Below are 25,876 nucleotides of genomic sequence, written 5' to 3' on the forward strand. Positions count from 1 at the left end.
CTAGAGATCATTATTGATCACAAAATAGAAGATTTTGATTACATTAAACTAAAAAAGTTTCTGTACAAACAATAATAATGCAAACAAGATTAGAAGGGAAGTAACAAATTGGGAAAATATTTTTAAAGTTAAAGTTCTGACAAAGGTCTCATTTCCAAAATATATAGAGAACTGACCCTAATTTATAAGAAATCAAACCATTCTCCAATTGATAAATGGTCAAAGGATATGAACAGACAATTCTCAGATGATGAAATTGAAATTATATCCACTCATATGAAAGAAAGTTCCAAATCACTACTGATCAAAGAAATGCAAATTAAGACAACTCTAAGATAACACTACAGGCCTGTCAGATTGGCTAAGATGACAGGAACAAATAATGATGAATGTTGGAGGGGATGTGGGAAAACTTGGACACTAATATATTGTTGGTGGAGTTGTAAAAGAATCCAGCCATTCTGGAGAGCAATTTGGAACTATGCCCAAAAAGTTATCAAACTGTGTATACCCTTTGATCCAGCAGTGCTGCTATTGGGATTATATCCCAAAGAAATACTGAGGAGGGGAAAGGGGCCTGTATGTACCAAAATGTTTGTGGCAGCTTTTTGTAGTGGCTAGAAACTGGAAGATGAATGGATGTCCATCAATTGAAGAATGGTTGGGTAAATTATGGTATATGAAGATTATGGAATATTATTGCTCTGTAAGAAATGACCAGCAGGAGGAATACAGAGAGGCTTGGAGAGACTTACATCAACTGATGCTGAGTGAAATGAATAGAACCAGAAGATCGCTATACACTTCAATGTTGTATGAAGATGTATTCTGATGGAAGTGGATATCTTCAACATAAAGAAGATCCAACTCACTTCCAGTTGATCAATGATGGACAGAAGCAACTACACCCAGAGAAGGAACATTCGGAAGTGAATGTAAATTGTTAGCACTACTGTCTGTCTACCCAGATTACTTATACCTTCGGAATCTAATACTTAACATGCAACAAGAAAATTGGATTTACACACATATATTGTATCTAGGTTATATTGTAACACATTTAAAATGTATGGGATTGCCTGTCATCAAGGGGAGGGAGTAGAGCGAGGGAGGGGGTAATTTGGAAAAATGAATACAAGGGATAATATTATAAAAAAAAGTTACTCATGCATATATACTGTCAAAAATTTATTAAAAAAAAATCTCTTTGGGATATAAACCCAGTAGCAATGCTGCTGGATCAAAGAGTGTGCACAGTTTGATAACTTTTTTGAGCATAATTCCAAATTGCTCTCCATAATGGCTGGATGTATTTGCTGTTCCACCAACAATGTATCAGTATCCCTGTTTTCCCACATCCCCTCCAACATTCTGCATTACCTTTCCCTGTCATTCTAGCCAATCTGACAGGTGTGTAGTGGTATCTCAGAGTTGTCTTAATTTGCATTTCTCTGATTATTAATGATTTGGAACATCTTTTCATATGACTAGAGGTAGTTTCAATTTCTTTATCCTAGAATTGTTTGTTCATATCCTTTGACCATTTATCAATTGGAGATTGGCTTGATTTCTTATATGTCAGAGTCAATTCTCTATATATTTTGGAAATGAGGCCTTTATCTGAACCTTTTACTGTAAAAATGTTTTCTCAGTTTATTTTTTTCCCTTCTAATCTTATCTACATTGATTTTTTTTTCTACAAAAAAACTTTTCAATTTGATATAATCAAAGCTTTCTATTTTTTAATCAATAATGATCTCTAGTTCTCCTTTGGTAATGAATTCCTTCCTCTTCCACAGGTCTGTGAGGTAAACTATCCTATGTTCCTCTAATTTATTTATAATCTCATTCTTTATTCCTAGGTCATAAACCCATTTTCACCTGATCTTGGTGTTCGGTGTTAAGTGTGGATCAATACCTAGTTTCTGCCATATTAATTTCCAATTTTCCCAGCAATTGTTTTCATACATTGAGTTCTTATCCCAAAGACTGGGGTCCTTGGGTTTGTCAAACACTATTTTGTTAGAGTTATTAATTATTTTGTCCTTTGTACCTAATCTGTTCCACTGATTGACTGGTCTATTTCTTAGCCAATACCAAATGTTTTTGGTAACTCCTGCTTTATAATATAATTTTAGAACTGGTCCTGCTAGGCCACCTTCATTTGATTTTTTTTTTCATTAATTCTGTTGAAATTCTTGACCTTTTGTTTTTCCATATAAACTTTGTTGTTATTTTTTCTAGGTCATTAAAATAGTTTTTTTGGGAGTCTGATTGGTATAGCGCTAAATAAATAGATCAGTTTAGGTAGTATTGTCATCTTTATTATATTTGCTCACCCTATCAAAGAACAATTAATATTTTTCCAATTGCTTAGAATGGACTTAATTTGTGTGGAAAGTGTTTGTAGTTTTGCTCATATAGTTTCTGATTTTCCCTTGGCAGATAGATTCCTAAATATTTTATACTATCAGTAGTTACTTTAAATGGAATTTCTCTCTGTAATTCTAATTGTTGGACTTTGTTAGTGACATATAAGAATGCTGATGATTTATGTGAATTTATTTTGTATACTGAACATACTTTTTTTTAATCCACCTTTGGGATAATAGATTCTGCTCTAGCCTTTTACCTTTATTCTGTAGGTATCACTCTGATTTAAATGTGTTTTTTGTAAACAACATATTGTAGGATTCTGGCTTTTAATCATCTGCTATCTGCTTATGTTTTAGGAAAGTTCACCCCATTCACATTTAAGTTAAAACTAATAATTATGTATTTCTTGCCATCTTATTAACCCCAAATTATACTATGCTCAGAAAGTTATCAAACTGTGCATACCCTTTGATCCAACAATGTTACTACAGGGCTTATATCCTAAGCGATATTAAAGAAGGGAAAGGGACCTGTATGTGCCAAAATGTTTGTGGCAGCCCTTTTTGTAGTGGCTAGAAACTGGAAAATGAATCAATTGGAGAATGGTTGGGTATATTGTGGTATATGAGTGCTATGGAATATTATTATTCTGTAACAAATGACAAACAGGATGAATACAGAGAGGCTGGGAGAGACTTATATGAAGTGATGCTAAGCAAAATTAGCAGAACCAGGAGATTATTATACTCTTCAACAACAATATTTTATGAGGATATATTGTGATGAAAGTGGATATCTTCAACAAACAGAAGATCCAATTCAGTTCCAATTGATCAATGATGGACCGAATCAGTTATACTCAGAAAAGGAACACTGGGAAATTAATGTGACTACTTGCATTTTTGTTTTTCTTCCAATTTTTCTTGTGCAACAACAGAACTGTACAGATCTGCACACATATATTGTATCTAAGATATACTTTAACATGTTATATTTATATATATGAGGATATGAGCCTGCCTGCCATCTAGAGGAAGGGGTAGAGGGAGGGAAGGGCAAAGTTGGAACAGAAGTGAGTGCAAAAGACAATGTTGAAAAAATTACTCAAGCATATGTTCTGTCAGTAAAAAAGCTAAAATAATAATAAAAAGAGTGGAAGCTGCTACCTCCTGAGTAATCCTTACTTGTTATTTTTCAGTATTTGAATTGTTTCTTTCTGGCTGCTTATAATTTTTCCTTGGTCTGATAGTCCTCAAATTTAGCCATGATATTCCTTGAGGTTTTAATTTTGGGGTCTCTTTCATGAGGCATTTGATGAATTCTTTCAATGGTTATTTTACCTTCTGTTTCTATGATACCCAGGCAATTATGGTTGATATAAAATGATATATAATACAAAATTTATATATAATATAAAATTTATATATATATATATATATATATATATATAAATGATATATAATAAATATATTATTTATATATAAATATATTATTTCCCCATTTTTATTCTAGGTCTCTTTTAAAATCCTTTTTTAATTTCTTCTGGGAAAACCTTATGTGATAGGGACCAAGTTGTATCACCTTTTGGGAGTTCAACTGGAGACAATCTGCATGTAGTCTCCTCAGCATTTGAAATCTATTCTTCTCCTTCACCATAACAGCTGTCTTTCATTAGAGTCCTCTTTACTTTTTTATTCATTTTTTAAAGTTAAGATCTGTTTTTCAGCTGGGGAGGTTTTCCAAGTGCTCCCAGTGCTGATTCACTCCCAGTGCTGGATAGGCATGGCCAGGTCCCATAAGATTCTGGCATTTTGAGGTTCACTAATGATCTTTCGTGTTTGTGTTGGATGTTTTATAACTTCTCTTCTTATCTACTAACTTTTAACCAGGACAGAGTACCCAACACACTGTGGTAGATTCCTGTAGATTCCTCCCCAAAGAATATCTGCTATGGGAAGTCTGCAGCATCCCACAAAGACAGCAACAATGAAGGAGTCAGCAAACCAAGGGTTTCTGTGCTGTTTGTTACTCTGTTTATGATCACCTGTTTGTGTAGGTTGCCTCCCTCCTGTTTTTGATTGAAACAGCCTTTTTTTTTTTTGGTCTGTTTCGTTTCATAGATTCTCTGCCAGGCAGAGTCTACAGTACCACACAGAGACCTCACTACCCCAGGACTCTGAGCTGTCTGCTCTGTGTTTTGTACTCAGCTGCTTGTGCTTCACTGTCTCTCTCCTGTTCTCAGTTGAATCAGACCTTTTTTGGTCTGTTTCCTCCCTCTAGATTCTCTGCTCCAGGAGTCCACACTGCCCAGGGACTTGTTGCTGCCCCTGATGACATTTGTACCCAGCTGCTTGCACTGGCTGTCTCCCTCCTGTTTCTAATTGAAACACACCTTTTCTGGCTATATTTGAAATTATCTTCTGCTGACAATTCATTGAATTCCCAATATTTGTGGGTTTTGCTGGTCCATAAATAATTTAGAGACTGGGTTTTGTAATTAGTGTGAAGGTTATAGAGAAGGTCAGAGGTAAACATGTGATGTCTCTGCCATCTTGATTCCACCCCCATAAAATATTTTTAAAATAGGTTAATTTTTATTAGCTTAGATGAGTAAACTATAAGAGATTAATTATATTATTTTGTCCCTTAAGTGAAATATTTCTTGTGGTTTAAAAGAAAATTATTTAGATAAACTTTTGTTACTATCATGGTCTTTTATGCTAGTACTAAATGATGTTTGGTGTGATAAAGGGACAAGTAAGAACAACATGATTATATAATTATCAATTCCAATAGATGTGGCTTTTTTCAACAATGTGATTATTCAGGCTAGTTCCAATGATCTTGTGATGATGAGAGACATCTACACCTAGAGAAAGGAATATGGGAACTGAGCATGGATCACAACATGACATTTTCACTCTTTTTGTTGTGATTTGCTTGAATTTTATTTTCTTTCTCATTTTTCCCTTTTTGATCTGATTTTTCTTATGCAGTTTTTCAAGGGTCAATGTTGAAAAATTATCCTTACATATATTTTGAAAATAAAAAAGCTTCAATAAAAAATAGACAGCTGTGAAAGATTTTACAGGCAGAAAAGATGCTCAGATTTCTGTTGTTCTATAGATCCTTGAAATATGTATGCTCATTCTGAAGCAGAATTCACCTTACAGGATGTAAGTTGCCTGAGTGTTCTATTTTCTAAGTACAATATATTGTGTCTTAATGGTTTTTAGTTGGAATTTATTTCTAGCACACATAAGAACAAATTTTTACATGATAATATCTGATCCTGGCTAAGGGTTGAGGGAGTAGTGAGAATTTAGAAAAGGTAATATTGCACATATATTGTCAGTCAGATCTTCTATCTTAGAAATCTCCAGCTACAAAATAAATTGGTAAAAGGCTTTATTCTGAGTAGCTTGGCATAGTGTTTTCATCATTCGTAAGTCACTTCAAAGCTTGCACAGCTGCAAAGTGGTTTTTATCTCCTCTGTGCTGTACCCCCAGTAAGGATTAGTGGGGTGAGTATGGCAAGCTCGATAAAGTTCAGAGTGATATTCACTGAACTTGGAATGAACCCAAGAATTTCTGGATTGAATTTACCAAAGTGGAGGTAACAGGAACTTCATGTGTTTTCCAATATCTCCTTCCTCCCCACCTACAGAAGTCGAATCATTCTTTTCCTTGTGCTTTGTCTCTCTCTTGAAGTTACTCCGGCCTCCTCATTAATGCAAGACAGGACTATATCCCTGTTTTTTGCCTGACCTTATTATTAATAAGATTTGATTATCACACCCACTTTCTACATATGAGACTTGCACTTAAAAGGATAATCAGAAAGGGACTTAACAGTGTTGAACTATTTCTCCACTGGGGAAAAAGGGCATTTGTTTCTATAATGGAGCTTTAAATCTTACATTCAATATCTGAAGTTCAATATAGAGCATTTTCTTACCACTTTCAAAGAGGCAGCCTCAGGGCTTTTCTATTCAGACCTTATGGATTCTTTCAAGGATTTTCTTTCTCCTTTCTTTAATGTGGAAAGTCCTCTTTGAGTTCTTTGGCAACAGTGGTTTATGGAGACATTATCTATTTTAGTATTGGATTTCATTATTGCGTTAACTTTCAATTTATATCTAGCAAACTTTTTTTTTCATTTACTTATTTTTATAAAGTTTTATCCTGACTAAAATTTTACCCAAATATTTTGTTGTGGCACTAGGCTGATCCTGAGCTCTCAATGCCATTATCAGTTCAGTGAAAGTGATAGACAATATTAAGGTGGAAAGTCTGTTTAGTAATTAGTCTATCAGATTTTGCGACTGTCATTAGATAACACTATACATATTGGTGTGTGTGTGTGTGTGTGTGTGTGTGTGTGTGTGTGTGTGTGTGTATATGGGGGGTAGGTATCAGGAGAGACAGACAGAGAGGAGTAAAAAGAGAGAAAAATAGTGAGAGAAAGAGATAAAGAGAGAGAGAGAGGGAGGGAGGGAGGGAGAGAGAGAGAGAGAGAGAGAGAGAGAGAGAGAGAGAGAGAGAGAGAGAGAGAGAGAGAGAGAGAGAGAGAGAGAGAGAGAGAGAGAGGAGAGAGAGAGAGAGAAGGAAAGGAGGTTCATCTCTGACAAATGGTTCACAATATGATGGTATTCTTGAACACAAGAAATCTGAAATGTGTTATCATTGTAAAACAAAAGCCTTGAGATTTGTGTAAATGGGGAAAATATTTTCTACCACTAGTATTTAAAATATTCAAAGTAATATTTTAGACATTTTAATCCTATAAACTCTGGTTTATAGTCTTATCCCTGTGTTTCACAGTTCCATCTTTTCTCTTAATCTGCTAGTTGTCTGATTTTTGAGCAGAAGAAACAAACCTGGTTGAACTGATTATGATAGACTTTTTCTTTGTTTTCACAGTGTTATTTTCATTTAATCTTTAAGATTAGACAGTTGAAAATTTCAGTAAACTATGTTACTGGAAGAAGAGTTTCTTAGAAAGTTAGCCTTAAATCCAGGAAAATCTAAATCAAAAACAGGTTCTATACAAGGATTCTAGGACATAGGGCAAGTTACTTACACTCTAGTGCTCTAGATAATATTCTCGTATTATAAATTACATGAAAAGTATGACTCTGCATTAGTTGATATAGTTTTCTCATAAAAATGTGTAGGCAGAGAAGCCTTAGGCAACACACTACTAACTGATATACTTATTACTAAACATACATGATTGGAATTTTTGAGAATAAATTTGAAAGATGACATATTTGTTTACCTGATTTTTAACTTATGATCATGAGCAATAGGATGCATAGACAGAGCACATCTTCATTAATAGAAGCAATTCCGTACTATCTTAAAAGAAGAAAGAACAAGAAGAAAAAACAGTGATAGAAAATTAATAATCATCAAAATAATAGTTATTCAGCCTAAATTCATTTTAGTCACATATCCTTTTAATGATTTCCCAGAAAACCTTTCTTAATCCCTCTTAATTCTAGTATTTTTTAATTCTTATTTATTTCATATTTGTTCTATATGGAATTTATATATGTTTGCATGATCTACCCATGAGATTGTGAGATTCTTGAAGAAAAAGACTGTCTTTTTTCTTATTTCGCATACTTAAAACTTAGGTTAGTTCCTAATACATAGTAACTATATTGATTAATAGACATATCTTCGTCATAATTCTTTTCCATAATGTGTTACTGTCTCATTATATTTACAGAATGAATCACAATTTATAAAACTCAGTGTGAGACCATTTCAATCCCTTAAAGATTTAATGTTTCAAACTAATAGGCAAAAAATACTGTTGGTGACAGGGAAAGAATGAATAATAACTAATACAAAGCACCTGAGCTTTTTAAATTCTCAGCTAATTCTATAGTGAACTTTAGGGATGTGAGATTCTTACAAAATATACAAGTATGTATATTGCACAATATTTAAATATCATAGGGTTTATCGTGAAGAAAGTTATAACTTCATGTCATGTTTAAGACATGTGTGTATATATATATGTGTGTGTGTGTGTGTGTGTGTGTGTGTGTGTGTGTGTGTGTGTATGTGTGTGTGTATCTTATCTAGAAATGCCTACTTAGATTGACAGCATAATTGTTGAAAATGTATTTAGTTTTTAGAAATAATTCAGAATTTTAGCAAAGTTGCAGGATACAAAATAAATCCACATAAATCCTCAGGATTTTTATACATTACCAACACAATCCAACAGCAGGAGATACAAAGAGAAATTCCATTCAAAATAATGGTCAATAGTATAAAATATTTGGGAATATATCTATCAAAGGAGAGTCAGGAATGATATGAGCAAAATTACAAAACATTTGCCACAAAAATAAAGTCAGATTTAAATAATTGGAAAGACATTCAGTGCTCTTGGATAGGCCGAGCGAATATAATTAAGATGACAATACTCCCTAAACTAATATATTTATTTAGTGCTATACCAATCAGACTTTCAAGAAACTATTTTAATGACCTAGAAAAAATAACAACAAAATTCATATGGAACAACAAAAGGTTGAGAATTTCAAGGGAAGTAATGAAAAAAAAAATAAGTGAAGGTGGTCTAGCTGTACCTGATCTAGAACTGTATTATAAAGCAACAGTCACCAAAACCATTTGGTATTGGCTAAGAAATAGACTAGTTCATCAGTGGCATAGGTTAGGTTCACAGGGCAAGATAGTGAAAAAAAATAGCAATCTAGTATTTGACAAACCCAAATATCCCAAATTTTGGAATAAGTATTCATTATTTGACAAAAACTGATGGGAAAACTGGAAATTAGTATGGCAGAAACTAGGCATGGACCCACATTTAACACCACATACTAAGATAAGATCAAAATGGGTCCAAGATTTAGGCATAAAGAATGAAATCATAAATAAATTGGAGGAACATGGGATGGTTTACCTCTCAGACTTGTGGAGGAGGAAGGAGTTTGTGTCCAAGGGAGAACTAGAGACCATTATTGATCACAAAATAGAAAATTTTGATTACACCAAATTAAAAAGTTTCTGCACAAACAAAACTAATGCAAACAAGATTAGAAGGGAAGTAACAAATTGGGAAAACATTTTTACAGTTAAAGTTCTGATAAAGGCCTCATCTCCAAAATATACAGAGAATTGACTTTAATTCATAAGAAATCAAGCCATTCTCCAATTGATAAATGGTCAAATGATATGAACAGACAATTTTCAGATGATGAAATTAAAACTATTTTTGCTCATATGAAAGAGTGTTCCAAATCACTATTGATCAGAGAAATGCAAATTAAGACAACTCGGAGATATCATTACACACCTGTCAGATTGGCTAAAATGACAGGAACAAATAACAATGAATGTTGGAGGGGATGTGGGAAAACTGGGACACTGATGCATTGTTGGTGGAGTTGTGAAATAATCTAACCGTTCTGGAGAGCAATCTGGAATTATGCCCAAAAACTTATCAAAATGTGCATACCCTTTGACCCAGCTATACTACTACTGGGCTTATATCCCAAGGAAATACTAAAGAAGGGAAAGGGATCTGTATGTGCCAAAATGTTTGTGGCAGCCCTTTTCATAGTGGCTAGAAGCTGGAAGATGAATGGATGTCCATCAATTGGAGAATGGTTGGGTAAATTATGGTATATGAATGTTATGGAATATTATTGTTCTGTAAGAAATGACCAACAGGAGAAATACAGAGAGGCTTGGAGAGACTTACATCAACTGATGCTAAGTGAAACAAGCAGAACCAGAAGATCATTATACACTTCAACAATGATACTGTACGAGGATGTATTCTGATAGAAGTGGATATCTTCAACATAGAGAAGAGCTAATCCAATTCCAATTGATTAATGATGGACAGAATCAGCTACATCCAGAAAAGGAACACTGGGAAATGAGTGTAAACTGTTATTTTTACCTTCTGAATCCAATTCTTCCTGTGCAACAAGAAATTCGGTTCTATACACATATATTGTATCTAGAATATATTGTAATATATTTAACAAGTATAAGACTGCCTGCCATCTGGGGGAGGGGGTTGGGGGAGGAAGGGAAAAAATCTGAACAGAAGTAAGTGCAAGGGATAATGTTGTAAAAAATTACCCATGCATATGTACTGTCAAAAATAAAAAGTTATAATTATAAAATAAAATAAAAATTAAATTAAAAAAAGAAGTTAACATTTATATAGCATTTGTTTTATACTAAGCAAAAAAAAAAAAAAGAAAATGTATTTAGTTTTATCCAATTCTTCATGATGTAATAGACTATAACACACTAGGCCCTTCTATCCTTTACTATTTCTTGAAGGCTGTTCAAATTCATGCTCATAGATTCCACTAATTATCCATCTCATCATCTGTCATCTTTTGCCTTTAATATTTTCCATCATTTAGGACATTTTTAATAAGGCCTGTCTTCTCATTATGTGGGCAAAGTATTTAGACTTCGTCTTCGGTAATTTTTTCTTTCCAATGAATAATATACTCAAAGTATTCCCTAGCACCAAAATATAAAACTTTGATTCTGAACCACGCAGTTTTCCTTAAAGTCCAACTGTCACAACTACAAATTTTTTTTTTCTTCTTCTTTTTAATTTTTTTATTATTATAGTTTTTAATTTACAAGATATATGCATGCATAATTTTTCAGCATTGACTCTTGCAAAACCTTCTTTTCCAACTTTTACCCCCCTTCCCCTACTCCCTCCCTTAGATGGCAGGTAGATCCATACATGTTAAATACGTTAAAGTATATGTTCAATACAGTATATGTATTCATATCCATATAATTATTTTGCTGCATAAGAAAAATCGGACTTAGAAATAAGGTAAAAATAACCTGAGAAGGCAATCAAAAATGAAAACAGACAAAAATAGAGGGAGAGGAAATGTTATTTTGTGATTCATACCAATTTAATATAGTTCTTTCACTGGGTGTAGCTGGTTCTCTTCATTATTGAATAAATGAAACTGATTTGGTTCATCTCATTGCTGAGGAGAGCAATGTCCATCAGAATTGATCATCATATAGTATTGTTACAACCATGTATTGTTAATGGAAAAACCATAAATTTTCCTATATGAATTTTTAATAATAAGGTGATATCTTTTATTTTTAGTATACAACCCATATTTACCCTAGCTTTTCTTCAAAAAAAATTATCTTTTAATTTGGATAGTTAATGTTTACCGTGATCTTTGAGCACAATAATATAAGATGTATATAAAAGCATCAATTGTGAAGCACTCACTTTTCCTTATAATCCAACTTTCACAGTCATACATTTTTTTTAATTTGAGATATATCTAGGATATATGGTTTTTTAAATATCTTAATAGTTTTTATTTACCAGATAGATGCATGGGTAATTTTACAACATTTACATGGGTAAATTGCCAAACCTTTTGTTCTAATTCTTCCCCTCCTTCCTCTCCTCCAGATGGCAGGTTGACCAATACATGTTAAATATGTTAGAGTATAAATTAAATACAATATATGTATGCAACAGTCATATATTTTAATGGAAAAACCACATATTTCCTTATATTAATCTTTAACAGTAAGGTGATATATTTGCTTTTTAGTAAGCTACCCATATTTAGCATAACTTTTTTTCCAAACAATTGCCTTTAATTTGGATGCAATTACAGTGATCTTTGAGTACACTCCTATTTCTTCTCCCTTTATTTGCCAGAATGTAATGAAATCAGGTGACATTATTTTTTATGAATCTTCAAGATAGGTTTTACACTGCTCTTTCACCACTACAATTAGGATTCTTAATTCTTCATTTTCTGGCATCAGATTGGTATCATATGAAAATGTTTTATATTTCTCCCAGCACCCTAAATTCCAGCTTCCTTTAGTCTGACATTTTGTACTATGTCTTCATATACATTGAATAAACAAGGTAACACTAAAGGTCTTGTTATACCCCTTTTTCAATCTTAAACCAGTTATTCCATCGTCATATCAATTCCTTCAAGCTTCTTGGCTTACATACAGATTCTTCAGCAAACCAATAAGATACTCTGGTTCTCCCATCTCTTTGATGACTTTTCACATTTTTTTCTTATTCACACAGTCAAAGGCTTTAGTGTAGTGAATGAAGCAGAAATTGATTTTTTTATGGAATTTACTTGATTTCTCCATAGTCCAGATAATATTAGTAACTTTATTTCTAATTTGTCTGCATCTTGGAAAATCAGCCTACTTGTGGCAAGAAATTGAAAACTGATTGGATGCCCATCAATTGGAGAATAATTGAACCAATTATGGTATATTAATGTTATAGAATATTATTTGTTCTATAAGAAATGATCACCAGGATGATTTCAAAGAGGCCTGGGAGACTTGCATGAATTGATGCTAAGTGAAATAAGCAGAACCAATAGCAATAGCAAAATTATACAATGACCAATTCTGATGGACATGGCTCTTATCAAAAATGAGGTGATAAAGAGCAGTTCCAGTGGTCTTGTAATGAAGAAAGCCTTCTGCAGTCATAGAGAGTACAGTGGGAACTGAATATGGACCACAACATAGTATTTTCACTCTTTTTGCTGTTGGTTGCTTGGATTTTGTTTTCTTTATCATGTTTTATTCATTTTTGGTCTGATTTTTCTTGGGCAGCAAGATATTTGTGAAAATATTTATAGATAAATTTCACATGTTCAACATATATACGATCTCTTGCATAATGGGGGATAGAGTGAGGGTCAGGGAGAAAAAATCAGAACACAGGATTTTGTAAAGATGAATGTTGAAAATTATCCATGTATAAGTTTTGAAAATAATATATATATATATATATATATATATATGTAAAATTTTAAAAATCAACCTACTCATCTAATATTTCTAAGATCTCATATTACTTATACCTAGCTTTAAAAATCTTAAATAAATCAATTGTTAGCATTTGAAATGGACATAATTATGTAGTAATCTAGACATTATTTGTATTGTCATTTAGAATTAATAATTTGCTAATAAAGGAATAATTTTTAATAAAAAAAGTTTTAGTTAAACAGCAATTATTTAAGGGTCAAAGTGACAGTCATTATAATAAACATGGAGATTACAATGGAAGTGAAAAACAAATAAACCCAGAATTCTTTCTCTCAAGAAGCAATATATAGACAAGCTACATACAGAATAAAATGATTGATTGTTGTCATTCATTTTCATGGAGGATCAAAATGACATCACTAAGTTGGAATAAAGTACAGTGTGTCTGAACGTAGCTGATCAGAGTACTATGAGCACAGAAGCCTCTATTGCAAGACAACATCTATTCCATGAACCTCTGGAGTAGAGATGACTCTAAATTTGCCATTTTTTGAGCTACAGAAGTTCTGCTTTACTCATAGAGCACAGTGCTTTTTCAGTGTAAGCATAAAAGCTGAACAATAGGTCCATGTTACACAATTGAATCAGAGATGTCTTGAAAATATCCAAGCACCAGTCCTTTTCAGCACAAGGGGAGCATTTGTCTTGGGTAAATTCTCTGTAAAATAATATTTTGGGCAAATGTAAGTTGAATATTTAAATAATGTAGCTTGCCACATTATTTAATGCATTTCAATAATGAAGGAAAGTTTCAATGATTGGCAGTTTAATTTGAAAATGGACATTATTATTCAGAATTTTTTTCCAAGTGATTATCAGAAAATTCCAAAGACAATCCAAATGAAAGGGATTCAGTTTCATGGCATATATGCTGCATAGGTAGCACAATCACAAAGCAGTAAGATCAGCACAATGTCTCTATAAAGGGTAAATTTGATAGGCAGCCTAATTACTCTTTTCTACCACACTTGTTTTGTATTCAGACAACATCAGTTCTTTGTAGGCAGATAGATAGTAATTTTTATTATAGGTCAATTTTTATTTATATGTCAAAATATTTCTTCACCTTTTATTTTATTTTATTTTTTTATTTATAATTTTTCACAATATATATGTATGAGTAATTTTTTTATAATATTATCCCTTGTGTTCATTTTTCCAAATTATCCCCTCCCTCGCTTTACTCCCTCCCCTTGATGACAGGCAATCCCATACATTTTACATATGTTATAATATAACCTCGATACAATATATGTGTGTAAATACCATTTTCTTGTAGCACGTTAAGTATTAGATTCCAAAGGTACAAGTAACCTGGGTAGATAGAAAGTAGTGCTAACAATTTACATTCACTTCCCAGTGTTCCTTCTCTGGGTGTAGTTATTTCTGTCAATCATTGATCAACTGGAAGGGAGTTGGATCTTCTTTATGTTGAAGATATCCACTTCCATCAGAATACATCTTCATACAACATTGAAGTGTACAGCGATCTTCTGGTTCTATTCATTTCACGGCATCAGTTGATGTAAGTCTCTCCAAGCCTCTCTATATTCCTCCTGCTGGTCATTTCTTACAGAACAATAATATTCCATAACCTTCATATACCAGAATTTACCCAATCATTCTCCAATTAATGGACATCCATTTCCCCTTCCAGTTTCTAGCTACTACAAAAAGAGCTGCCACAAACATTTTGCCACACACAGGTCCCTTTCCCCTCCTCAGTATTTCTTTGGGATATAAGCCCAATAGCAACAATGCTGGATAAAAGGGTATACGCAGTTTGATAACTTTTTGGGAATAGTTCCAAACTGCTCTCCAGAATGGTTGGATTCTTTCACAACTCCACCAACAATGTATTAGTGTACCAGTTTTCCTACATTCCCTCCAACATTCATCATTATGTCTTCCTGGCATTTTAGCCAATCTGACAGGGTGTAGTGGTATCTCAAAGTTGTCTTAATTTGCATTTCTCTGATGAGTAGTGATTTGGAATTCTCGTTCATATGAGTGGATATAATTTCAATTTCAACATCTGAGAATTGTCTGTTCATATCCTTTGACCACTTATCAATTGGAGAATGGTTTGATTTTTTTATAAATTAGGGTCAGTTCTCTATATATTTTGGAAATGAGACCTTTGTCAGAACCTTTAACTTTAAAAATATTTTACCAATTTGTTACTTCCCTTCTAATCTTATTTGCATTAGTATTGTTTGTACAGAAACTTTTTAGTTTGATGTAATCAAAATCTTCTATTTTGTGATCAATAATGATCTCTAGTTCTCCTCTGGTCATAAATTCCTTCCTCCTCCATAGGTCTGAGAGTTAGACTACTCTCTGTTTCTCTAATCTATTTATGATCTCATTCTTTATGCCTTACTCATGGACCCATTTTGAACTTATCTTGGTATATGGTGTTAAATGTGGATCCATATCTAATTTCTGCCATACTAATTTCCAGTTTTCCCAACAGTTTTTTCCAAATTATGAATTTTTAGCTCTAATGTTGGTATCTTTGGGTTTATCAAAGACTAGATTGCTATAGATGTACCCTTTTTTGTCCTTTGTATCTAATCTGTTCCACTGATCTGTCTATTTCTTAGCCAATACCAAATGGTTTTGGTGACTGCTGCTATATAATATAGCTTTAGATCAGGTACACTTAGACCACCTTCCTCTAACTTTTTTTTTTTCATTAGTTCCCTTGCAATTCTCGACCTTTTATTCTTCCATATGAATTTTGTTGTTATTTTTTCTAGGTCGTTAAAATAGTTTCTTGGGAGTCTGATTGGTATAGCACTAAATAAATAGATTAGTTTGGGGAGTAATGTCATCTTTATTATATTCGCTCGGCCTATCCAAGAGCACTGAATGTCTTTCCATTTATTTAAATCTGACTTTATTTTTGTGGCAAGTGTTTTGTAATTTTTCTCATATAATTCCTGACTTTTCTTTGTTAGATGGATTCCCAAATATTTTATACTATCAACTGTTATTGTGAATGGAATTTCTCTTTGTATCTCTCTCTCTTGGATTGTCTTGGTAATGTATAAAAATGCTGAGGATTTATGTGGATTTATTTTGTATCCTGCAACTTTGATAAAATTCTGAATTATTTCTAATAGCTTTTTAGCAGAGTCTTTGGGGTTCTCTAAGTATACAATCATGTCATCTGCAAAGAGTGATAGTTTGATTTCCGCATTTCCTACTCTAATTCCTTGAATCTCTTTCTCGGCTCTTATTGCCGAGGCTAGCATTTCTAGTGCTATATTGAATAGTAATGGTAATAGTGGGCAAACTTGTTTCACTCCTGATCTTACTAGGAAAGGTTGGAGTTTATTTTTATTGCATATTATGCTTACTGACGGTCGTAAATATATGTCCCTGATTATTCTAAGGAATAGTCCATTTATTCTTATATTCTCAAGCATTTTTAGTAGGAATGGATGTTGGATTTTGTCAAATGCTTTTTCTGCATCTATTGAGATGATCATAAGAGGTGATTAGTATGGCTGTGCTTTGAGTGTGCTGTGTGGCCTAGCGACTTCCCTGAGGTTTAAGACTGAACAGTAAAGGCGACACAAAGCCCAGCTTATGTGTCCTGTGGGCCGTGGATGTCAGCAGCTGTTGTGAAAAGCCCCTGAGCTCAAACTGGAAGTGTCTGCCCAGAAACTGCGGTCCCTCTTTCAAAGGTTCTGCTTCTCTGGGACTTCTGGGGCCGAGTTCCACAGCCTCCAGCAGAGCCAGGCACTATGTGTTGCCTTGGGCCGTGTCCGTGCTTTTCAATCTCTTAACTACCCCCAGGTGAAGCCCTGGACAGCCGAAGTTGGCCACACCCACAGTGCCAAGATCTGTTAGGTCACTTCCAGATTGGGGTGGTTCTAGTATCTGGCTTTATATTTTAAAGTGGCTTGATTTCTCTTCTGAACTGCTGTTTTATAAGCAGAGAAAAGCTAACAGCCTGTGCCAGATTCCTCTATCTCAGTGGCTTCCCTGATCCCAGAGCCCTCCTCCGTGCCAATCGGCACAGTGTGCTAGCACCCAACAGTCTGTGCTGGCCTTTTTTCTTCTTCCTCCCCTGGGAGCCAACCTTTTCTGTTGAAACTCCAGTTTCTCATCAGCTGGTAAGTCGTGTTTCCAGTCTTTGTGGTTTCTATCAGTCCAGCCTTAATTTTGAGGTTGATTTAACAATTGGTATTGAGGGAAGAAGGGAGCTCACAAAATCACATGCATCTTCTCCGCCATCTTGGCTCTGCCCCCCAGGTCAAAAATATTTAATTCTCCAGATTTTTGCAGCACACAAAACAAAATTATACTTCAGAGTGAACAACATCATAGGGAGTCAAGGATCTGAGTTGGGGGATCCTGAGGGAAACTCTGATGATTTAAAATGACAGGTTCAGCTGTCCTGCTGAGATGTCATCCTGGGCAAGAAAGAATCTACACTACACTGAGTGCAGAAGAAATGGGATAGAGGTGCTTCTCTCTGTGAGCATTTGCAGGAGGGTAGTAGTTTTAATTTGCGATCCTAGATCAGAGGGGAAAAAAGAAATAAAAGTATATGCAGCATCTCCTCCATCCCAGGATTACAGGTGCTTACACTAATATTCCTTGTTTTGATAAAAAATAATAATAGTCAAAAAAGAAAAAAACAACCATAGAAACTTATGGATTAGGGAAGACTAAAGTTCATTTTAGAGGAGAATAGTGAAGTTAAAAAACTAACCTCTTCTACCCAAATAAAATTCCTTAAATAAATTGCTATCTGCCCAGAAAGAATTTATATAAGAACTCAAAAAAGAACTTTTTAAAAATCAAGTGAGAGCTTAAGGGAAAACTTTTTAAAAATAAGAACCATCCAAGAAAAACAAACAAACAAACAAACAAAATAGGGGGAATGTTAGTCAAGAGCAAGAAGGAGAAAGAAATACCCAATTTAAAATAACATTAGACAATATAAAATATTTTGAAGTCTACCTAGCAAGATATACCCAGAAACTGTGTGAACAAAATTACATAATATTTTTCACACAAATAAAGTCAGATTCAAATAATTAGAAAAAAAATAAATTGCTTAGAGATAGGGTGAGCTAATATAATAAAAAAATGACAATTCTAATTAAATTAATCCATTTTTAAGTTCAATAACAATCAAACAGCCAAAAATATTTAATAGATCTAGAAAAAATGACAAAATTCATCTGAAAGAACAAAAGGGCAAGTATATCAAGGGAATTAATGAAAAAAATTGCAAAAGAAGGTGACCTAGTTGTACCAGATCTAAACTATATTATAGTGCCAGTTATCAGAATCATTTGTTGTTGGTCAAGATAGTACAAGATACAATAGTCTTAAGCCTGAAAAGTACTCCTAAAAGAGTACAGTAATGATTTTGAAACCAAATAATATAAGATTTAAGACAAACTGGGAAAAGAAATCAGAATTTTGCAAGAGAGAATAAACAACTTGGAAAAGGAATGACAAAAAATGAATGAAGAAAACAATTCATAAAAAATGCAATTGGTCAAATTCAGAAAATAAACTGAATAAAATAATTCCTTTAATAGTAGAATGAATGAAATAGAAAAGGAGGCATAAAATTAATTAAGGCAAATTTAAAACTTTAAAACTACAAGTGGGCAAATAGAAGCTAGTGATCAAGAAGTACTCAAACAAAATAAAAAAGATAAAACATGATAGAAGAAAATGCAAATTACTTCACTGGAAAAACAAGTGATCTCAAACATAAATCTGGCAGAGTTAATTAAAAAATTACTGCACTACCTAGAAGTTGGGATTAAAAAAAAAAAAAAAACAGCTTGGACAGTGCTTTCATGAAAAAAGACAAGATAAACTAACCTTTATTCTAGAACCAGAAGATAAAATGGTAATTGAAATAACACACTAATAATTTCCTGGAAGATAACCAAAATGAAAACTCTAAGAATGTTTTAGCTCAGTTCCAGATTTATCAGGTCAAGAAGAAAATACTGCAAGCAGTCAAAAAACAAAGCAAAATAAAACATTGATGTACCATAGTCATTATCCCTCAGGATGTAGCAACATCTACATTAAAGGATTGGAGGGTCTAGAATAAAATAGTTTGTGAGACAAAAGAGCTCGAATTACAATCAAGAGTCAACTACCCAGAAAAAGTGAATGAATATTTAATGAATCTCTACCAATGAAGAAGAAATTAAAACAATAATTAGGAGCTATTATTAATTGCCCAAACAAATCAAATGTAATCAATATTAGAAGGGAGCAGAAAGCTGTGAAACAATATTTACTGGCAGTATTTCTAATGAAGCCCTCATTTCTAAAGATGTAAGGAACAATACAAGTCATTCCTCAATTGATAAATTATCAAAGATATGAAGTTTTCAGATGAAAATATTCAGATCACCTGAATCAAAGGTCTTGCTCTAAATTACTCTTGATTAAAGAGATACAAATAAAAAAAAATTGAAGGTCCTACCTCACTTCCATCAAATTGGCTAAGATGATAGGAAAAAAATAATGACAAATGTTGGGGAGGATGTGGGAAAATTGGGCCTTTAATGCATTGGTGGTGGAGTTGTAAACTGATCCAACGTTCAGAAGAGCTGTTTGGAACTGTGTCCAAAGGGTTATGAAACTGTCTATACTTCTTAATTCAGTATCACTACTTCTATATCCCAGAGAGTTCAACAAAATGGAAAAGGCCCCACATACAGAAAAAAATTATAACAACAAACAAACAGGGGCACCTTGGTGGCTCAGTGAATAGTTTCTCTATTCACTGAGCCACCAAGGTGCCCCTGTTTGTTTGTTGTTGTTGTTAATTTATTTTGTTGCAAGTGAAAATAAGAATCCAACTTATAGAACTGTAATGAAGATCCAGCCAGCTTGGGTAGAATTAAATTTATTGTCAATGTATACACTCAGACAACTAGGTGAAGAGTATACCAGGCTAGAGCCAGAAATACTCATTTTCATGAGTTCACATCTGCTCAGAGGCATTTACTAACTGTGTTATTCTGGATAAGTCACTTAACACTGTTGCCTCATTTTCCTCAAGTCATTTTACTTAAATCTAAAATTTTTTTGAGAAATGAATAGCAAATCACTCCACTATCTTGGCTAAGAAAACTTCAAATGTACTTAAGAAGTGTTGGGCATGACTGAAATGACTCAAAAACAATGGAAAAAAAAAGGTATACAATCAAAATTACTAAGACAATTCTGGCTTTATTCATCAGTTGTTAAATAACAGGGGGACTGCAGATCTTTGGTACAATGAACAGACTAGATTTGGTAATACAAGAATAATCACATGACAAGGATTTTAAAAGCAGATCTCCACAGAGTTTTGAAGTGGCTTTTGCACTGAAGAAAGACAGGGAGAAAAGTGAATGGTAAAAATTTGAGAAAATATTAAACTATGCAGGAAATTAAATTTGAAATGATAGCAAAAATTAGGTGTGTGGAATGGAGGCAGATTATAATTAAATAGGACATAGAGAAATGGGATATTTATTAGTTGTGGGTAGATAGAGTATATACCTGTCTCTGTGTGTCTGAGGTGAAGAGAAAAAATAGGTCATGCGATTTAAGGAACTTAGAATGTTTGCTGGAACATCTACATGTTCACATATGCATGAACTGGATATAATGAATTTAAAATGAGTAGAATAAAAAAAAAGATTTCTGAAAAAAAGATGCAAGGGTAAATTGTAAAATGGGAAAGGGAATGTGACAATGGGAATCAAGAAGTTACCTTGGGATGAATCTTCAAGGTTGATATTTGGTTCTTGAGATGGTTATCCATAATTTACTCATCTGTTACACTCCATAAAGACAGTTCAACTTTTCTTAATCTAAAAATTTCATAGCATTTAACATTTTCACTTAAAAAAAAAAACAAAAAAACTGCTGCAGAAAGTAATCAATAACTGAGATCTAATTTAATAGAAAGAGACAGAGAGACAAGGAGGGAAGGAGAGGAGGGAGAAAGATTAAAAAAAAAAAAACAGAGAGGGATAGAAAGACTGAAAGTGATAGAGCAAGACAGAGAGTGAGTTTCCAGGGTCTCTACTCTTGTAGCAGTGATATTTACTCAAAATCAGGTGCCAATTATCCATTCATAAGAATCCTCGAATAGCATATGTTAATATATTTAAAAATGTAATATCTATGCTTTGTTATATTTTATTTTGTTATTTTTATATGTTTGAAAGCAAGTTTTCTTAAATATTTTCCACTCACAACCCGTTTTTGCCTGAGAAAGTTTTATATTATCCAGGGTAGGTAGGTATTTAGAAAAGAAGTGTACAAAGCAAACATTTGCTGATAATAAATTATAATGTTGTGAACCTCATATTCAGTTATGACAACCTATATGAGGTCATGACTCACAGTTTAAGAAGCTGGGGTCTAAGGTATCTCTAAAACACTTTGATTCCAGTTAATCCCAACTCTCCAAGAAGTAGCCTTCCAATCACTTTCTCACTGGGATTTCAATCACTGACACTCTATTCAAGTACCAATCTCCAATTACAAAATAGTGTTTCAATTTTCCAGCATTACAAACTTTTCCCCACTTTGACACATTTACAAAGTAAAAGAGTTTTGTGCTTTTGCCTACAGCTTTATTTTGCATGTTGTCCTTCCCTTGCTCTCTTCTTTAGCTCCTGTTTATTACTTTCTCTTTTACATATCCACATTGTTTCTTAACCTTTTAAATATTCCAAGAATGATTTTCTTTTGAGCTGTACAATTTTCATGATCTGTAGTAATGCAGTGTGGGATTCACTTGACAATGTAAGACTGAGAGATATCTGAGAATAGAGGTAAGCCAAGAGCAAAGGTATTATATTTTCTTTTTTCGGAAAAGAGACTAGCAATTGATTCTCTTTTATTCATTCTTTGTACTATTGGTAGTGATTTTATCAGGTCCCATGGGTTCAATTATTATTTTTACAAAAGTGTCTCAAAGACCTTTATAGACCGTTGGATCCTTAATTTTGCTTCTCTAACTACTTATTTGACATCTCTGCTTGGGTGTTCAATAATCATCTCAAATTCTTTGTCTAAAAGAGCACTCATTAACTTTCTCCCCAAAATGAACCTTCCTTGAATTTCATTTATTTTCAGAAAAGGTCACTAGTATTCTTTTATGCTCAAAGTTTAGAAACTTATGAGTCATTCCCAACTCTTCCTATCCTAAATAATAAACCACTTAAAATATAAGTTGATTCTACCTCTGTAACATTTTTTCACATTCATTTTCTTCTCTCTATTCATAGCACAACATCCTAAGCATCATCTGTTGTCCAGACCATTTCTTTTTTTTTTTTTTTGGTTTAATTAATTAATTGATTGATTGATTGATTTTTTAATTTTTTAAAATTGGAATATTATTTATTTTTATAACATTATCCCTTGTATTCATTTTTCCAAATCCAAATTCATTTTTCCTCTCCTTCCCTCTACTCCCTCCCCTTGATGACAGACAATCCCATACATTTTACATGTGTTACAGTATAACCTAGATACAATATATGTGTGTAAATACCATTTTCTTGTTGCACGTTAAGTATTAGATTCCGAAGGTATAAGTAACCTGGGCAGATAGACAGTAGTGCTAACAATTTACATTCACTTCCCAGTGTTCCTTCTCTGGGTGTAGTTGTTTCTGTCCATCATTGATCAATTGGAATTGAGTTGGATCTTCTTTATGTTGAAGATATCTACTTCCATCAGATTACATCTTCATACAGCATTGAAGTGTACAGCAATCTTCTGGTTCTATTCATTTCACTCAGCATCAGTTGATGTAAGTCTCTCCAAGCTTCTCTGTATTCCTCCTGCTGGTCATTTCTTACAGAGCAATAATATTCCATAACCTTCATATACCATAATTTACCCAACCATTCTCCAATTGATGGACATCCATTCATCTTCCAGTTTCTAGCCACTATGAAAAGAGATGCTACAAACATTTTGGCACATACAGGTCCTTTTCCCCTCCTCAGTATTTCTTTGGGATATAAGCCCAATAGCAGCAATGCTAGATCAAAGGGTATGCACAGTTTGATAACTTTTTGGGCATAATTCCAAATTGCTCTTCAGAATGGCTGGATTCTTTCACAACTCCACCAACAATGTATTAGTGTCCCAGTTTTCCTACATTCCCTCCAACATTCTTCATCATTTGTTCCTGTCATCTTAGCGAATCTGACAGGTGTGTAGTGGTATTTCAGAGTTGTCTTAATTTGCATTTCTCTGATCAGTAGTGATTTGGAATTCTCTTTCATATGAGTGGATATAATTTCAATTTCATCATCTGAGAATTGTCTGTTCAAATTCTTTGACTATTTATCAATTTGAGAATGGTTTGATTTCTTATAAGTTAAGGTCAGTTCTCTCTATATTTTGGAAATGAGACCTTTGTCAGAACCTTTAACTTTAAAAATATTTTCCCAATTTGTTACTTCCCTTCTAATCTTGTTTGCATTAGTATGGTTTGTACAGAAACTTTTTAGTTTGATGTAATCAAAATCTTCTATTTTGTGATCAATAACGATCTCTAGTTCTCCTCTTGTCCAGACCATTTCCATAACATTCTAATTCTTTTCTTACCTCTAAACTTTCATCTCTACAATCTATCCTCAACATAGCTACCACTGATATTGTTCCTAATGCTAATATCTGACAATGGTGTTCCCTTTTTCAAAAATGTTCATTTACTTTCAATTGTTTTCTGGGATTAAAACAGAAATATGTGAATAAATCATTTTAAATATTATAAGTGACAAAATTAACTACAGAAGACATATAAAATAAGATGCTATCTACAGTCAATAAAAAACTAATAAATAGAAGCATACATAGAATATTTTACATATATATGTATGTGTATGCACATGTTTGTGTCAAATGGGGGCCATCACTATAATAGAGGGAAGAAGGAAAAAGAGAGAAATTTATATAACAATTTTATTATATATTTGAAAGGAATAGCAAGTTTTTGGGAATCCATCTACCAAAGAAAAGTCAGGAATTATATTAGAAAAATTAAAAAACACTTGACACAAAAATAAAATTAGATTTAAATAATTGGAAAGACATTCAGTGCTCTTGGATAGGCCGAGCGAATATAATAAAGATGACAATACTCCCCAAACTAATCTATTTATTTAGTGCTATACCAATCAGACTCCCAAGAAACTACTTCAATGACCTAGAAAAAATAACCACAAAATTCATATGGAAGAATAAAAGGTCGAGAATTGCAAGGGAACTAATGAAAAAAAAACTCAGAGGAAGGTGGTCTAAGTGTACCTGAGCTAAAGCTATTTTATATAGCAGCAATCACCAAAACCATTTGGTATTGGATAAGAAATAGACCGGTAGATCAGTGGAACAGATTAGATACAAAGGACAAAAAAGGATACAAACCCAAAGATTCCAACATTAGGGATAAAAATTCATTATTCGGAAAAAAAACTGTTGGGAAAACTGGAAATTAATATGGCAGAAATTAGATATGGATCCACACTTAACACCATATACCAAGATAAGATCAAAATGGGTCCATGATTTAGGCATAAAGAGGGAGATAATAAATAGATTAGAGGAACAGAGGATAATCTACCTCTCAGACTTGTGGAGGAGGAAGGAATTTATGACCAGAGGAGAACTAGAGATCATTATTGATCACAAAATAGAAGATTTTGATTACATCAAACTAAAAAGTTTCTGTACAAATAATACTAATGCAAACAAGATTAGAAGGGAAGTAACAAATTGGGAAAATATTTTTAAAAACAAAGGTTCTGACAAAGGTCTCATTTCCAAAATATATAGAGAACTGACCCTAATTTATAAGAAACCGAACCATTCTCCAATTGATAAATGGTCAAAGGATATGAACAGACAATTCTCAGAGGAAGAAATTGAAACTATATCCACTCACATGAAAGAGTGTTCCAAATCACTACTGATCAGAGAAATGCAAATTAAGACCACTCTGAGATACCACTACACACCTGTCAGATTGGCTAAGATGACAGGAACAAATAATGATGAATTTTGGAGGGGATGTGGGGAAACTGGGACACTGATACATTGTTGGTGGAGTTGCGAAAGAATCCAGCCATTCTGGAGAGCAATCTGGAATTATGCCCAAAAAGTTATCAAACTGTGCATACCCTTTGACCCAGCACCGCTACTACTGGGATTATATCCCAAAGAAATACTAAAGAGCGGAAAGAGACATATATGTGCCAAAATGTTTGTGGCAGCTCTTTTTGTTGTAGCTAGAAACTGGAAGATGAATGGATGTCCATCAGTTGGAGAATGGTTCGGTAAATTGTGGTATATGAAGGTTATGGAATATTATTGCTCTGTAAGAAATGACCAGCAGGAGGAATACAGAGAGGCTTGGAGAGACTTAAATCAACTGATGCTGAGTGAAATGAGCAGAACCAGAAGATCACTGTATACTTCAACAACAATACTGTATGAGGATGTATTCTGATGGAAGTGGAAATCTTCAACATAAAGAAGATCCAACTCACTTCCAGTTGATCAATGATGGACAGAGGTAGATACACCCAGAGAAGAA

The sequence above is a fragment of the Sminthopsis crassicaudata genome, chromosome 1 (genome assembly GCF_048593235.1).
Source record: "Sminthopsis crassicaudata isolate SCR6 chromosome 1, ASM4859323v1, whole genome shotgun sequence".
Taxonomy (NCBI): Eukaryota; Metazoa; Chordata; class Mammalia; order Dasyuromorphia; family Dasyuridae; genus Sminthopsis; species Sminthopsis crassicaudata.